General features: G+C 43.1%; 1 protein-coding gene across 1 annotated transcript in view; it reads left to right on the forward strand.

Moving 5' to 3' along the window:
• Window positions 1–17,535, forward strand: part of PPP1R16A (protein phosphatase 1 regulatory subunit 16A) — a 1,191,114-nt gene that overhangs the window by 914,044 nt on the left and 259,535 nt on the right. The window lies entirely within an intron of this gene.

Here is a 17,535-nt window from a genome sequence, read left to right on the forward strand (position 1 = left end):
AGGCATTTGCAGATCAGTTTAAGAGGGAGTGGGACAAATATTTGCCCTGTCTGTTTGCTTGCAGGGAGGTTCCCCAGGAATTCACAGGTTTTTCACTCTGAGTTGCGGTATGGGCATAGGGTGAGGGGACCTCTAGATTTAATTTGAGATGAGTGGGAAGGTGAGTGCGAGTCTCACAAGGAGTCTGTTGTGGCATACGTCCTAAACCTCAGGACAAGGATCAGGGAACTCATGGGCTTGGCCCAGGAGAACCTGGCAGAAGCCCAACAACAGAAAAAGGTGTGGTATGACAGGAATGCTCTAGCTAGAGAGTATGCTGTGGCACAGCAGGTAATGGTTCTCATTCCTGTCAGACACAACAAGCTGCAAGCAGCTTGGGAGGGACCCAACTAGGTGGTAAGAAAGGTAAGTGATGTTAACTACATGGTGGAACTGTTAGCAGATGTCAGAGTACAAATTGTACCATGTTAACATGATGAAACCTTACCATGATAGGGAGGCCGTTGTGCTGAGCATTTGCAGTGGATTGCAGGAGGAGTCTGAGAGAGATCTGGGGACTGATCTCCTCAGTGAGGCTTGGGCTGACACCTCAGTGGAAGGGGTAACAATGTCCCAGCAGCTATCTCCTACCAAGGTTCAAGAAATCCGAGCAGTGTTGCAGAAATTTTGGACATGTTCACTGGGAAACCAGGGTGCACCCACCTGGTGCAGCCCCAGGTGGATACAGGACCCCAAAGGTCTATTAGGCAGGCCCCTTATAGGGTGCCTGAGAGAGTTGGTCAGACCCTGAGAGAAGGAGGTACATGAGATGTTGGAACTAGGGGTGATTCAAGAGTTCAACAGTCCCTGGGCCTCCCCAGTGGTGCTAGTGCCAAAGAAGGATGGCAGCACCAGGTTTTGTGTGGACTACAGGAAATTAATTAGTCACAGCGAGACAGATGCTTACCCCATGCCTAGGACAGATGAGGCCTTACAGCTGCTGGGTGGGGCTAAGTGTCTTATAACCACTAATCTTACCAAGGGTTACTGGCAGGTGCCCTTGACTCCCAGCGCTAGAGAGAAGTCAGCCTTTGTGACTCCTTTTGGCTTGTATGAGTTCACAAAAATACCCCAGTGACTTTCCAGAGGCTGGTAGATCATATCCTAGCAGGAGCAGGAGGGTTTGCCCTTGCTTACCTGGATGATATTGCCATCTAGAGCCATTCCTGGCCAGAGCACCTTCAGCATGTCAGGGAGGTGCTGGGCTGACTACAGAGGGCAGGGTTGACCATTAAGCTGAGCAAATGTCATATGGGTATGGCAGAGGTCTCCTACCCAGGACATAGAGTGGGGAGTGGTAAGAAAAGGCCAGAACCTGCCAAAGTGGAAGCCATTCAGGCATGGCCTGCACCTTTTACTAAAAAGCAGGTAAGGGCATTTTTAGGGACAGCAAGGTACTACAGAAATTTGTCCCCAGTTATAGTACCATAGCTGCTCCCCTCACAGAACTGACAAGGAAGAACAGGGCAGATAAGGTAGTGTGGACCCCAGCATGTGAACAGGCATTCCAGTAGCTTAAAGAAGCTTTTGGAGGACCCCCTGTGTTAGCCAGTGCAGATTACAGCAAATAATTTGTTGTACAAGTGGATGCTTCAAACCATGGGTTGGGGGCTGTACTTAGCCAGATTTCTTCAGAGGGGGAAGAGCACCCAGTGGTTTATCTCAGTCTTAGGCTCCAACCCAGGGAGTAATGCTATGCAGCTGTGGAAAAGGAATGTCTAGCCATAGTATGGGCACTGCAGAAACTTCAGCCTTATCGGTATGGAAGAAAATTCACTGTGATGACAGATCACAACCCCCTAACATGGTTCCATAGAGCCAGCCAGCAAAATGCCAAGTTGCTAAGATGGAGCCTGGGGTTGCAAGCATATATGTCAGTGCAGCACCGCAGTGGGAGTAGCAATGCCAATGCAGATGGGCTCTCAAGACAGGGAATGGGGTAGGTATACTCAGATAGACCTGACCCTCTCAAGCGGCGTTTCTCAAGGGTCACTTGAAAAACTAGCTTGAGTTCTCCAGGGCGATTATCTGAAGATTGGTAAGAGATGGGTGAAGGCTGCCAGCCTAGCCAGATTGAATTGTGCAGATAATTCTATCATTTGGAAATATGAATGTTGAAATACAAGCTTGTTTTTTTTAAATGAAAGAATATGCTGTGAAATGTTGAACTTAAAACAATGTGGCAACATTGCCAGCTGTTGTAAAGAAGGCTAAGTCAAGCATTTCTTGTTGGTCCTTTGAAATTAAAATTATTTCATGACTGCCTTAGATGTTTACAATTCGGCTCCAGCCGGGCTAGATGAAGGCTTCCTGCCTATTGTTTTAAGGCCAAAGTTAATTACCAGTGTTTACATGTGGAATGTCCTTTATTGCTGTGGTTTCTGCCTAAGTGTAAAAGAATGTAAATGCAGTTTCTGTCAGTCTGGGAACAGCAGGAAAGTGTAAAAGATGATGTAATGTTTATCAGAACTGCAATATCAATTTAAACAGAGAAAATCAGAAGGCATTAAACATTTTTGTCTTGATCATCCAACTCATCAACAATCTGCCTGTTGTCTTATGTAAGTTATCTTAGACTTGTGTTTTCTTTTATTTTAGCTAGGAACTATAAAGATTAGACTAAATGTTTTTCTGTGATGTCAGAACTGTACTACTGATTTATTTTAAGTATTTCTGTGTGATCTCTGAACTCGTTTGACTAGCACTGTGTAGTAGAAAGTATTGTCTTGTGGTTTTAATTATTTATTAGTAAATATTTTATAACCTTTTAACTGTGGCTGGTTTGTGTAGAGATAAGTTAAGCTCTAGAGTACATTGCATATTTATAGAGTTTACTGTCCACGTCACTCTAAATAAGCCTTGACTGATTAGTCATACTACCAATTGGATAATAATTCAAAATGTAGTAACACAGCAACTCAGGAACAATTCGGATGGTAGAAAGCGGAGTAACTGCTCGTACGACAGGACAGTAAAATCCAAGTGAATTTAATAAAAAATAATGATAAAATTCAACAATAGTTACTAGTTAAGCGCTTTCGACTGTTACCCAGTCTTCTTCAGAACAATGTCAATGAAGTTAATTGTTACATTTATATGCTGGTAGCAGTTTGTTAATTGATTAATTAGTGAATACAAAATCCGCAAAAATTTTTTAAAGCCACAAGTACAACCTCAACACATGTAACCTATGTCAATGCTGGTACATAAAATGTATGTATTAGTGTAAGTAATACAGTAAATACAGAACTTCATACAACATTTGTCTACTAATGAAGCACTTAGTATGATGATACTACAATATTAGTTACTGAACTATGTTAACATGTAAAAATTCTTTTAAAAAAGTTTATGAACAATATTGTATATATATTTCTCTCTCTATATGAATGAATGTATGTAATAATCAATATCTGTAATCAATACAAACAATAAAAACAAAATGTAATATTCATTAAAATTGAAAGGCAGTTGGTATCAAAAAATTATTCCAAAACTAAAAAAGGTTTGATACTGATAAAATCATTGAGGCCCAGAGATCTCGTAGCATCTGTTAATATCTGCCACTTACTCTCACTTAAACACAATCTCATTTTCCAGTCCCCACCAAAGGGTGCTGTCTCTACCTGATCTATAATGGAGAATAAGAATTTGTGATCATTTCCCTTCTCCGAGATGTCTATATAGTGCGTTTTTGGAATCCTGTTTGCCTATTTTGTAAATATGTTCATAAATTCATCTGTTTAACTGTCTCTCTGTTTTTCCTATGTAATGTGCGTTGCATATGGTACATATCGCCAAGTAGACTACCTGTTTGGACCTACAATTGCCCTTTCTGCTGGTAATAGTGGTGTGGCATATGTCGTTCAGTTTGATGGTGTTGTTCAAATTGATGTGTTGGCATTGTTTACAATTGCCACATCTCACTGTACCTTTACTATTCTCATGAAATGACTTATTGGTAGCCCCTCTTTCTAAAAGCTTTTTCATGTTGGGTGCTGTCTTATAAACAAATCTGGGTTTGGTCCCCAAGCTCTCTTCCATACCCATGATCGTAAGGGTACGCCAGTGCCTTTCTAAAATATCCTTGATAATGTAAGAGTTTGGTGTATACATAAGTATGCATGCTCTACCTAAAGAATCAATATGTCCCCCCTTCCTCAGATCTGGAGTGTATTGACCTAATAGTGGTTTATAGATGTTACCCCATCCATCTTGTACATATCTGATTGTCTCGTTGACCAAACTTTCAGGGTAGGCTCTACTCAAGAACATTCCCTTAATGATGTCGAGTTCCTTCTCCAAAATGAGTTGGTTGGATGACATTCTTGCTGCACGGATGGTTTGTCCTTTGACCACATTTTTGAATACGTAAGGGGGATGGTTACTGCTATAGTGTACATAATCATTGGAGAATGTGGGTTTTCTGTATATACTTGAAGTAAATCCTTCGGTGTCGTGACCTACCTACAGTCAGTGTGCAATGACATTTATTGGACACACAATAGAACGCGAAATCAAAGAGATCAACCACGTGACAATCTCACATGTATGGAAAGAAAAATGCTACTGGACATTATGAAGAACAGAGACATCAGGGTCATGAAACCTGATAAGGGAGGGGGAGTCATGATATTCCCGACCGATCTGTACAACCATGAGATTCAAAACATCTTACATCACTCAGGTAATTATGAGAGTATCTCATTAAATCAGGTCAACATCGGACACAAGCGGATCGATCTCATCATCGAGGAATATCTCATAGACAATAGGGTATCCAATGACACATATTCCTACATGAAAGTCGACCATCCAGTGTTAGCCAAGATGGTTGGAATTCCAAAGTTACACAAATCTATTACACAGCCTCCCTTCAGACCCATTGTGTCTGGATCCAGGTCCAAAACATACAACATTGGGAAATTGATTGATGGATGGTGTAAGAATGTATACAATAACATCCCCCATATTATCAAAGATTCCTGGAAATTCTTAGGTACACTCACTAAAGATCATTGAAATTCTGACATGATTTTTTTAACAGTAGATGTCACTGACCTTTTTTCCAGTATCCCCAAGATCGAAGGGTTGGAGTACTTTGAAAGAAGCCTCACCCGCTACTCTGAGTTATCTTGGGAAAAAGTCAGCCTCATTTGCGACATGATGTCACTTGTTTTGGATTACAACTTTATTTCCTTCCAAGGAGAATACTTTAGGCAGACCAAGGGTGTAGCCATGGGGGCATCTTGTGCCCCCATATTTGCGAACTTGGTCATGGCGGAGTGGGAACAAGAATATGTGTTCAAGAGTGCATTTTTTCAAGACATTGAATTGTATGTGAGATATCTGGATGACATCTTTATTCTTTGGAAGTCATCTGAAGATAGATTACTGGAATTCATGTCATACCTAAATGAAACTGTGGAGTTTTTAAAATTCACCTACCAATACAGTTGCAATGAAATTTCATTTTTGGATGTGTTGGTAGGTCACGACACCGAAGGATTTACTTCAAGTATATACAGAAAACCCACATTCTCCAATGATTACGTACACTATAGCAGTAACCATCCCCCTTACGTATTCAAAAATGTGGTCAAAGGACAAACCATCCGTGCAGCAAGAATGTCATCCAACCAACTCATTTTGGAGAAGGAACTCGACATCATTAAGGGAATGTTCTTGAGCAGAGCCTACCCTGAAAGTTTGGTCAACGAGACAATCAGATATGTACAAGATGGATGGGGTAACATCTACAAACCACTATTAGGTCAATACACTCCAGATCTGAGGAAGGGGGGACATATTGATTCTTTAGGTAGAACATGCATACTTATGTATACACCAAATTCTTATATTATCAAGGATATTTTAGAAAGGCACTGGCGTACCCTTACGATCATGGGTATGGAAGAGAGCTTGGGGACCAAACCCAGATTTGTTTATAAGACAGCACCCAACATGAAAAAGCTTTTAGAAAGAGGGGCTACCAATAAGTCATTTCATGAGAATAGTAAAGGTACAGTGAGATGTGGCAATTGTAAACAATGCCAACACATCAATTTGAACAACACCATCAAACTGAACGACATATGCCACACCACTATTACCAGCAGAAAGGGCAATTGTAGGTCCAAACAGGTAGTCTACTTGGCGATATGTACCATATGCAACGCACATTACATAGGAAAAACAGAGAGACAGTTAAACAGACGAATTTATGAACATATTTACAAAATAGGCAAACAGGATTCCAAAAACGCACTATACAGACACATCTCGGAGAAGGGAAATGATCACAAATTCTTATTCTCCATTATAGATCAGGTAGAGACAGCACCCTTTGGTGGGGACTGGAAAATGAGATTGTGTTTAAGTGAGAGTAAGTGGCAGGTATTAACAGATGCTACGAGATCTCCGGGCCTCAATGATTTTATCAGCATCAAACCTTTTTTAGTTTTGGAATAATTTTTTGATACCACTTACCTTTCAATTTTAATGAATATTACATTCTGTTTTTATTGTTTGTATTGATTACAGATATTGATTATTACATACATTCATTCATATAGAGAGAGAAATATATACAATATTGTTCACAAACTTTTTTAAAAGAATTTTTACATGTTAACATAGTTCAGTAACTAATTTTGTAGTATCATCATATTAAGTGCTTCATTAGTAGACAAATGTATGAAGTTCTGTATTTACTGTATTACTTACACTAATACATACATTTTCTGTACCAGCATTGACATAGGTTACATGTGTTGAGGTTGTACTTGTGGCTTTGAAAAATTTTTGCGGATTTTGTATTCACTAATTAATCAATTAACAAACTGCTACCAGCATATAAATGTAACAATTAACTTCATTGACATTGTTCTGAAGAAGACTGGGTAACAGTCGAAAGCGCTTAACTAGTAACTATTGTTGAATTTTATCATTATTTTTTATTAAATTCACTTGGATTTTACTGTCCTGTCGTACGAGCAGTTACTCCGCTTTCTACCATCCGAATTGTTCCTCAATTGGATAATAATGTTGCACAGTAATAATTGGACACCCTTTTAAGGGCCTTTGGGTAGCTGATAATATTAGCTGGGTGGTGGTAGCCGGTACTGCCATATAGTCTGGGTAAAAGGGGGACAGCTGGAGAAACTGTGCCAGCCTTCCCCAGAAGTGTCTGTGTGGTTGTATAAACTCTTATCTCAAAGTGTGTTTGTCAGCTACTTGGGCAGGGACACGAAGCACTGGTTGGACAGTGAGGGTGCTGAAGATTTTAGCTTGCCAGCTAGGCTGAGATCTGGAACCTATAGCTGTGCCAGTGGTGAGTCTTACTGGGGAGCAACGGAGCGACCAGCCCCGGACTGACTGTGATTTCTGTGTGCTCTTAAGGGAAATTGCACTTTACTGTGTGTATTTGTTATCCTTTCCTCATATATGAGACACCCTGGTGTTAGTGGTGAGGATTGAGGCTCCTTGATTAGTGGGCCAGGGCACAGGCGTCACAGTAATATTTTTTCTTTTTTCTCCTGCTGAGCTGAGAGGTGTGACGTCTTGCCTGTATATGAGGTGTTTCCTTTCCTTGGCAGAAGTACATATTTTGATCTTTGGTTGTGGGTTGTAGGGGTAATACTTTTTCAGTCAGTTGTGATCAAGGGCTTCATAATGAAACTGAGAATGTTTCATGACTGACTGTGCTGTGTGTGATCACAAAACAATGCAAATACTTGATTGAAAACAAGTCACAGTGAACAATATCACAAGTATAGTGTTTTTTTGTAATTTTCAAAAGAGCAAGCCTCACCTGCACCACCTCATAAGTGTGATCATGAAACTTTGCCGAAACAATAGATGTTAAGTTGTCATTCTCGCCTTCATTCTTGCTGGATGGGCGACTCGGCCTATACTATAGCTCGAGAGCTATTTTTACCAGCTCGAGGCAGCCCTATATCCCACAGTACCATGCGCTAACTCCCCAGATCTCGTTTGCCGCTTCGCTGCGAGGTTGCGTTTTTACCGACTCAGGTCAGTGTAAAAATTTATTTTCTTTTTGTGAGGACTTTTAAAATTTAAGGTTAGTTTTCCCTATCTGTTCATTATCTACCCTTAAAAGCAGTTTTCGTTAAGCCCCCCCCCCCCCTCCTTTAGTCAAATTGATAAACGGGCCTTTGGGCTTTAGTTTTTCTATAGTTATTCCTATAGTTTGCCCTTATTGAGTGGGTGTGTGTGTGTTTTCCTAGTCAGCCCTTTAACTTCTCCCCTTGTGTGAGTGTTTGAATGAGTTGTGTGTGCTGACTGTGTTAGATTGTTAGTGTCCACTATAATGTCCAAAAACACTAAAGTCTCAGGATTCAAGAAGTGTGACTCGTGCTGTCAGAAGATGTCTCTGACAGACGGTCACACTTGCGTTTATTGCCTGGGACCTTTGCACCTGCAGGACTCATGTTCCGTTTGTCAGGGATTTAGTCCAAGAGTCCTGCAGGAGCGCCGCAATAAGCTAATTTTGAGGGGCTTTTTGAAGCCTGATGACTCCCCGTTTAAGTCTGGCTCGGGGAAGTCGTCCAAGCTCACCAAACCCTCGGCTCCAGTTCTTGAGTCGACGGCTGGCGGAACCGAAAGTGCTCCGACATCGGCTCCATTCAGATCCGATGCGAGCAAGACTTTGCCCGCTCCGAAACCCGTATCAGAGCAGACAACAGCGCGCAGGCGCTCTAGGTCACCCTTCGTAGAGTCCATTCGTTCTGCTCCAGGATCGCCCTTACTGTCGGAGCGGAGTCATAGGACTCATTCCTCCGGGTCTTCCAGGCTGTCTGACCATGACATTGAGAGGGTGGTCAGTAGACTCCTCAAGTCTCAGGCACTGGCCCAAATACTCCAAAGCCCATCTCACCAGACTGTGGCTCCCTCGGTGCCAATTTCGATTCCTCCTCCGACTCCTCAGTTGAGTTCGGCGCCGGAGTTTGTCGGAACCGGGAACTTACCCCCGTCGGAGCCGATACTACCACCTTCGGCCCCGGCGTCGTCGGCTCCGACCTCTTCATTGGTGCCATCCGTGGAGAGGTCCGGGCGCCGGGACTCCATCGTCGGCTCCGAGGGGGCGAGTGGCATCGGACCCTTGTCCGACCCCGTTCTCCCTCTCGGAGCGTCGGCGCTGGTTAGTTCGGCCCCGACATCATCCTCTGAGCCGGGAGCGGTTCTGGTATCCTCGGAGCCAGGACTTTCTTCTGTGCCCGATAGGGGAGCCTTTGAGGTGATGAGTGTGCTGGATCCGGTGTCCGCTCCAAGGTTGGTTCCTTCAGCTCCTCCCTCTACAGTGCCTGTTACAGTCTCTGGTCATCCTCTGGCAATTGATAGCAGAGATCCAAAGCATAGGATACCCACTTTGGGTGTCTCTTCTTTGTCCGAGGCCTCCCCTGAAGCTTCAGGGGAACCCCCTAGGAAAAGAAAGTGCAAGAGGAGGCATGTAGACTCTCCCGAGTCTATCACTTCAGACACCGACTTGGATGAGTCGGAGGGTTCCCCGAGATCCCCCTCTGAGGATGTCTCCTTTTCAGACATCCTAGAGATCCTGAAACAGAGGGGGAATTGGTCCACCCTCAAACCCTCGGAGGACGAGTCTGTTTACCTTGACGCTTTTGGGTCTCACCCTTCCACCTCTTGGGTGTCCCCTCCTTTCGACCCACTGATGGAAGTAGTGGCCAGACAGGTGTAGGCAGCTCCTGAATCGATGGAACCTTACCCCTAGGAGGCCTTCTAAATTTATTTCTGCTCCGGTAGACGAACCATTTCTGACCAAAGGTGTATCGGTAGATGCTATGGTGGTAGCAGCCGCCACTAAGAAGGAATTAGCTGATCCTTCTGTACCTGTTCATCCTCCTAATAAAGAGTCCAGGACTATGGACAGGTACGGTAAGTGGACCTTTGCCATGCGGTCGCTGAACTACTTATGTCATTTCACCTGCCTTCAGAGAGATTTGCTCAAAGAACTGGGTGAAACCATACAGGATCCTTCTGCTGCGGGGTATCAGGACAAGATTAACTCCCAGCTGGCTACCCTGAATTCCATTGCCAACTCCTCTATGCGGCTTATCTCTTATGCAGCCGATGGAGCGAGTAGGGCCGCAGGCACAGGTGTTGCGTTAAGACATCATGCCTGGATGCAACTCTGTAATTTTGCTGATCCCTTCAAGGCGTCCTTCACCAACACTCCCTTTGATGGTTCAGAGTTGTTTGGACCTCAGGTGAAGAATACCCTCACCAGGTGCGAGCAAGATGGTAAGACTCTCTCTGCCATGGGAGTCCACTTTTCCACACCATCTAGACCATACCCTAAAGGTCAGAAGGGTGGAAAGATGTGGTTCCGCAAACCACAGGGAGTCGCGCCTGCCGCATGTGGTGAACCCCCCCCCCCCCCCAGAGGCAGAGGGTGGAACAATAATAGACACCACCCCAGGGGCAGAGGGGGTCCACAGAGCCAGGGTTCCAGGGAATCCTTCCCTGACCAACCCTTTCAGCATCCCTGAGAAGCTGTCCGACTGTCCACCTTCGGAGGCAGTTGGGGGAAGATTATCTCTGTACACGGAAGTCTGGCAATCCCTCTCTCAAGACAAATGGGTACAGTCGATCATATCCGAGGGTTACAAAATCCCCTTCATTTCTCCTCCGATCCAACCGCCAAGACCCCTCCCAGACGTACCACCCGGACAAAGGGGTCAGGCACAACTAGAGATAAAAAAGCTGTTAGAAAAAAAGAGTCATCCAGGCAGTCCCAGCAGACCAGCTAGGATCCAGAATCTACTCCAGGTTCTTTTTGGTACCAAAAAAGACAGGAGACTGGAGACCCATTTTGGACCTCAGCAGACTGAACAAGTCTGTGCAGAAGACAAAATTTCGGATGGTAACGCTGCAGTCCATTCTGCCCTTCTTGGGCAGAGACAACTGGATGTGCTCGTTAGACCTTCAGGACGCGTACTATCTTGTAAAGATACACAGGTGCTCCAGGAGGTTTCTCCGCTTCCGGCTGGGAGCAAGTCATTACCAATTCAGAGCCCTGCCCTTTGGTCTCACCACAGCCCCCTGGGTGTTCACCAAATGTTTGGCAGTGGTCACGGCTCACCTGAGACAAAAAGGATTCCTGGTGTTTCCATATTTAGACGACTGGCTCATTACCGCTACCACCAAGCAGCATCTTATCATAGCCAGGGATTACATCATTCGCATTTGCAACAAACTAGGTATTTCCATAAATTTTGCAAAATCCTCCTTGTCAATGTATAAACTTCATAGGCACCGTGTTAAACACCACAGAAATGTCTGCAACATTACCACCTCAGAGAGTGACAGACATACGGCGGAATGTTCAGTTTCTGTTTCAGTCCAACAGAATTCAAGTCAAGTTAGTACTGAAAACATTAGGCCTCATGGCAGCGGTGATTCTCCTTCTCCCCTTAGCCTGCTTCCACATGAGAATTCTCCAGTGGATGCTTTTTTCTCAGTGGTCCTTTCAACAGCTCCCAATGACTCACAACATTTTGATAACCCCAACTTGCAAAAATCACCTCTCCTGGTGGATGGTCTCCCCTCAACCTCTTCAGGGCAGACCCTTTGTTCTTCCCCCCTCCAGTTGCCACGGTGACAGCGGATGCCTCCCTGATCGGGGGGGGGGGGGGCACTATCAGGGCAGGACTGTCCAGGGCACATGGCAACAATTAGAATGCCACCTGCACATAAATGTCCTGGAGATGAGAGCAGTGCTTTTATCATTGCAAGCCCTTCAGGACTCTCTTCCCACGGGGACTATAGCAGTTCAAACGGACAATATGTCTGTAGTGTGGTACATAAACATGCAGGGCGGAACAAAGTCCAACCCCCCTATGTCGAGAAGCACTCAGACTTTGGTAGTGGGTGATCTCCTCTCAACGGTTTCTGATAGCAACGTACATCCCTGGGAGGTCCAACGTCATAGCGGACAGACTGAGCAGGACAATTATCATGCCTCACGAGTGGTCTCTAAATCAGGCGGTAGCAGAGAGAATTTTCCAGAAGTGGGGCCAGCCTTGCTGCGACCTTTTTGCAACACCTCAAAACAGCAAGTGCCTCGACTTCTTCACACTCTTCCCTCTACCAGGCCATCCCCCCAGAGACGCTCTTGCCCATGATTGGCCTCGGGGTCTTCTATACGCTTTCCCCCCTTTTCCGTTGATTCCGCAGTTAATTCAGAAAGCAACCGCATTGAGATCCAAAATGATCCTCATTGCTCCGTACTGGCCTCGACAAGTATGGTTTCCATTCCTGCACCATTATCTACTGCAACAGCCCTGACATCTGGAACCATTTCCAGACCTTTTGACCCGTCTGACGGGCAAGCTGCACCAGTCTCTTCAGTTCCTCAACCTCACAGCTTGGTTGCTCCACTTCCAACCATAGCCAGGCTTCCCTTTATTTCTCTTCCTGTCCGTGATATCATTCTTGCCTCCCATAAGTCCAATACTAGGAAGACTTATGCGAGTAAATGGAAGCGTTTTTCGTTCTGGGCAGAAGCTAGGTCCTTAGATCCTTTTAATGCACCAATTCATAAAGTTCTAGATTTTCTGGCGGAGCTTTTTCATTCAGGGTCGTCAGCCACTATCAGAGTACAACTAGCGGCCATTGCCAATTTTCATGTAGGGCTCTCTGAAACCAATATTATGTCCCATAAACTCTGTAAAGCTTTCCTCAAGGACATCTTCTTGCTCAGACCTCCCATTAAGGATCCTCCTCCACAATGGGATCTAAATTTGGTGTTAACTTCATTAATTCTCCCTCCCTTTGAGCCTGCAGCTTCTTGTTCCCTCAAGCTTCTCTCTTGGAAAACTCTGTTTTTGGTGGCTATAACATCTGCCAGAAGAGTGTCGGAACTTCAGGCCTTGCCTGTCCGTCCCCCTTATTTGGTTTTTCATAAAGACAGGGTAACTCTCAGACCGAATCCTTCCTTTCTTCCAAAAGTTTCTTCTGAATCAAATCTGAACCACACTATTGACTTGCCTGTTTTCTTCCCAAATTATTCAAACAGGGCTGAACAGAAACTACATTCCTTGGATATTCATCGTCAACTGCGGTATTATCTAGACAGGACAAAACAATTCAGAAAGTCAGAACAGCTCTTCCTCTCTTATGCTGAAGGGAAAGAAAGGACTTCCAGTATCAAAAGTAACTCTTTCCAGATGGTTAGAATCCATCATTACCTTTGTCTACAAGTTGAGACACAAACAACTTCCTTCAAGACCTAAGGCTCGTTCAACCAGGGCACTATCAACCTCAACAGCCTTTCAAACAAGGTTACCATTAGATGCCATTTGTGCAGCAGCTACATGGGCTTCTCAACATACTTTTATTACCCATTACAAACTTGATATAGCCTCCAGAAATAGAGATGACTTTGGTTCCACAGTACCCATGAGTCTGTTCCGTTGAGCCACCCAGGACCAAGGTGCTAGGGACGCTGTCCCATCCAGCAAGAATGAAGTCGAGAATGACAACTTAACATTAAGAAGTTATGTACCTACCATAACGTTCCATGTTAGTTGTCTTCTTCTTGCCGTCTTTCTTGCGTCCCTCCCTCCTGCCCCCTAGCCTGGACAGATTTGAAGGTCTCTGAGTCCTTTTCTTTCATGATACATAGTTATTCAGGGTTATCCGTATCATGAGTGTTCTCAGCAGGTAGACCGTATTTTTATATAAAGGCTTATTTTTTTGGTAACAATAAAACTATACTATGTGTTAGCTGTCAACGAGATCTGGGGAGTTAGCGCATGGTATTGTGGGATATAGGGCTGCCTCAAGCCGGTAAAAATAGCTCTCGAGCTATAGTATAGGCCGAGCCGGAGCCGAGGATCGGCTCCAAACCCCATCCAGCAAGAAAGAAGGCGAGAAGAAGACAACTAACATGGAACGTTATGGTAGGTACATAACTTCTTATTATAATGATCAGTATCACTAAGTACAGTGTTTCTGCAGGAGAGCAAGCCCCCTTCTGTTTACCAACTCTAAGATCCCTCTTTTTTTTATTTATTTGTTTGTTTCTGCTTTGTTGGCCGATTTACTCCCACTAGGCTAGTAGCCTGTTTTCAGGGGACATTCAAGATAGTATTGGTATTACTCGAGTTAATTTGACCTGGGCATCAGGGAAATGTATCTGAAGGAAAAGCTGAATATCCAGTGGTTGCACATAAGAGTGATACTCAGTAATATGCTGGACAAACGCCTGACTCCCACGATCACACTTTTTTGAGTAGTAGTAAGTAAAGTGTTTTGTATGGGAAGCATTTAATGTCATATAACTACTTGGCTCTGTTACAGGTTTGTTTTGTGCGTTATGCTTGAGAGAATTAAGGTACTCCAGTGCAGCTTGATACTCTGTACTTTTCTTATATTTGATTGTACGCTCAGTGCAGGGTTATAATATTAAAAATGTTAATTGTGATAGGTAATGGCACTTTCAGCAAAATTTGCAGTGCTTACCTAAGACAGAGAGTAAAATGTTAAGATTCACACAGCTCTCTTCCACCAGTGAACACTGCTGCCATATAAAAAAATGCAGCTGGTTCCCATTTGAGAGCAAATATATTTATTTAACATTTGTTTACTGGGAAGGTCCAACTTGGAACGAGACAATTTTCAGTGGAGGCCCAGGGAGAAATGCTCCAGATGCATGTCTTTGTAACGTGGGAAGAAACCCATATGAAGACAGGAAGGACATGCAGACTCCACACAGAAGGCACCCCAGCTGAGAATCGAACCGGAGAACCTCTTGCTGTGAGCCAACAACGCAAACTGCTGCACCACTGCTCCATCCCTTTCTTACTATAGCAATAACCCATGCCTGGGTGTGGGTAATGCTGGATGTACCCACGGTTGGTGTGGTTTGGTCATGAGGGTGAAGCCCGAGTGGCCAAACAAAGACAACCGTGGGTAAATCCAGCATTACCCACACCCAGAAGTGTGTTATTGCTGTTATACAATGCCATTATTTAAGAAATAAAATAATTGCTTTTCTTAAATAATGGCATTGTATAATGCCTCCTTGCTGCCCTACCGCAGCTGTCTGGTATTCTGCAGCAGTTCTTATGTACTGCACATGCGCATGCATATCCTTACGCAGTACATCAGAGCTGTGGGTGAAAGCAATGGAGAAAGCAAGATCTCCGTTGCTTCTTCCAATGTGTCTCGCTATGTTAAAGGAGTTTAACATAGTGAGACAGCTTTAAAAAAAGCAACGGAGAAAGCAAGATCTCCGTTACTTTTTTTAAAGCTGTCTCGCTATGTTAACATAGCGAGACAGTGTCTAAACAGCAACGGAGATCTTGCGTTCTCCGTTGCTGTAAAAAAAGACTTGTACTAATGAAAAAAGTCCGGGCGACTGGACCTTTTTCCATTAGTATAAGTCTGATTTACAACACGCACGCTGACCAATCAGCATGCACGTTTAGGAATGTTAATGGGGGCTCATTGTATAATGAGCATTTTAGCATATAGAATCCTTGATGATTGCTACAGTCCCCCTCTCATGAACTCACTCCAGTTTAAGAACTGTGCATACTCTCTAAGAAATGCTGATTATAAAACACTTTGATTGACCAATATACACTATAGCAACCACTGAAAGAGCTTTTAACAAACCAGCCCGAGTACTGAAATCAAATTCCAGGCAATATCATTAAAATAATCTCACTCAAAGGTTTCAGATTTTCACTAAAGTACACATCAGAAAGACTACCCAATGTCACTGCTTTGCTAATCATGGATAATCAAGCTAGGCATGGTTAAATCAGATTTTATATTTAGAAACATAAGCTTGTCTGTTCAGACACCAGTAACACACATTCTTTTCCATTCTTGGAGGACAGTATGTCACTCAGTGTATTACCTCTTTCCATACTTCTCTCACTTTTCTATGGTCTTTCACCACTTCGTCTCCTCCGCCCTTCCTTTTTACCACTTAATACACATTTCACTTGCTTTTTCTTTACCCCATTCCCTTACCTGACTTCATTTATATCTAGCTTAACTTCTGTGCTGCCATCCTCACTCTCACTTCTGTTGCTAACATACCACTTGACTGCAAGTAATAAGTACTGTCCTAAACTTATATACAAACATACACATATTTCAAGCACGGGCAGTAATGTCCTTCTAGCTTGTCAATATACCGAAACAGTTGTTCCCATAGGTCCAGGCTCTTCTTAAAAATATCTAAACTAGTGCTTGATTTAATGTAATTTGGTAGTCTGTTCCATGCATCACCTTCTCTCTCAGAGAACCAATTAGTACACTTCTCATTCCTACAGAATCTTCAACATAGGTTCTACTTTTTGATAACCCCAAGCATTCCTAGACGTAGTTGGCTCTGAAGGCCCTATACATACCTGAATAAGGTCTCCTCTTAAAATTTATATAAGACATTGTAGAAGTTCAGATATTTCACTGTTTCATAATAACATAAATTTTCACATCCATGGATGCTCTTGGCATATTTCCACTGTACTCTTTCCAGTTTACTGACGCTTGTTTTCTTGTAAGGTTTCCATATTGTTATTCCGTACTGTAGTTTGGGTCTAATACAAATAACAAACAATGCCTTCATTTCTGATTTCCTAGAATTTTTAAATCTTTTATGTACAATCTATTATTATATAATTGCCATTAACCAGTTGGTTGATATGATTAGAAAAACTCAAATGTGGATCTTCCCATATACCCAGGTCCTGAAATGAATCTACAGTTTCAGTCACTGTCTGCTTTAAGTATTCACCTTTCAGATTTTTTTCCCAAAGCTCATTTGCTTAGTTTTTGATGTATTTATCAACATATACCACATCTTACTATGTATTCATTTTATTTAAGTTTACGTAAATACTGTTGATATGTATTTGGTTATTATCAGTTCTGTTTCTGTACTGCAGACCTGAACTTATTTTTTTTTTCCTGTTGCATTTTTTTATGAGATTGCAGCTTTTTATTACCTTGCAATGTTTCTTTCTATAATTGCTTCTTCATATTGCATCATGACCAACATCATCCCTGAAAATACACTCAAAGGCATGTTTATCTTTGAGTGTTAACAAATTTAGCTCCGAAAGTAAATAAAGTCAATACTGTCTGTCTAAGTGACTGTCAGGCAGTCAAACTCAAGATTTAACTGATCCCAAGCATTGTATTTGTGTTTGCCTGTTTTAAAGTGATTTTGTATTCTTTCTTTTGGATACTGCTGTATTTGTGCCTCTTATGAGTGAAACAGTTTCTTAATGGATCAGCTCACTGTTAAGCATGACGACAGATGGAGATTGATTTATTGATTTATTTATTTTACATTTGTTAACCGGGAAATTCCGACTGGACCAGGTCCATTTTCAGTGGAGGACCAGGGAGAAAAGTTCCGTCATCAAGTTATACAAATACAGTACATCCAGCATAAAACACAAAACAGGTTACATCATATATGCTGAGAAA

This window comes from Protopterus annectens, chromosome 3.part1 (assembly GCF_019279795.1).
Source record: "Protopterus annectens isolate FY-2018-M chromosome 3.part1, PAN1.0, whole genome shotgun sequence".
Lineage (NCBI taxonomy): Eukaryota > Metazoa > Chordata > Ceratodontiformes > Protopteridae > Protopterus > Protopterus annectens.